Here is a 951-nt window from a genome sequence, read left to right on the forward strand (position 1 = left end):
GTTCTGCTCTGAGGGATGTTTCTGTGATGAAGGCTTCATCAAGAGTGGGACCAGGTGTGTCCCAGTGGAAAGCTGTGGCTGCCAGTATGACGGATTCTACTATGATGTAAGACATATTAAAGTCAATAGTAAATACTCTCTGAAGTAATTCCCTTCAAATCAGCAGAATCAGCAGACTTGCCCTTCTTACATTTAGAAAGTTTCGTGAAGTGTTTTGGACTGTGACAAAGCTTAAAATTCATAAATATATTTTAAACAAACAAGAGTGTTTATTATAGCTCAATAATAATATGATAATATTGAGGTAACAAGGTGGAGATAAGAAGATATAAATAGAGACATAGCAAATAATTGTGATGTAGTGAGTACATTTCATATATACTAACCTGATAATAATAGGGTAATAACCCACTAATATGATTTTAGGATTTAATTTATTAGGATACCATTCCCATATTGCCATAATGCTGGAATCTTTTCCTGCCTCAACCACCAGCATTCTTCTTCTTTGTTTGAAGGCAGAATGATGCTCTAACTCTAAAATAAAATAAAATGCTATCGCTAAATAAATGAATGCATTAAACAATCAGTTGAACATTATACAGCTACATCAGCGTGATTAAATACATTTTTCATGCATCTCTGTTCCACATATTTATTGAAATTTCAGCATTTAGCATCTGTCTTCTCTGTGGGAGAAAGATTAACAGTTACAACTGGTTGCTCTGTCGCAATATTTAGTATATTATTAATTGCAGTTTGCAGTGATCTAGCAATTACTACACTAAATCACCTACAATTAATGAAAAAAAATTCAAAATGGTATTTTAAGATCTATATTTGTTGTATCATTTTGGCTATGATTTGGTGTGGTGTGATTCCAGAGGTGGGTAGTAATGAGCTACATTTACTCCGTTACATTTACTTGAGTAAGTTTTTGAAAAAAATGTA

The sequence above is a fragment of the Pundamilia nyererei genome, unplaced genomic scaffold (genome assembly GCF_000239375.1).
Source record: "Pundamilia nyererei isolate P.nyererei 1_Seehausen unplaced genomic scaffold, PunNye1.0 scaffold01163, whole genome shotgun sequence".
In the NCBI taxonomy this organism is placed as follows: Eukaryota; Metazoa; Chordata; class Actinopteri; order Cichliformes; family Cichlidae; genus Pundamilia; species Pundamilia nyererei.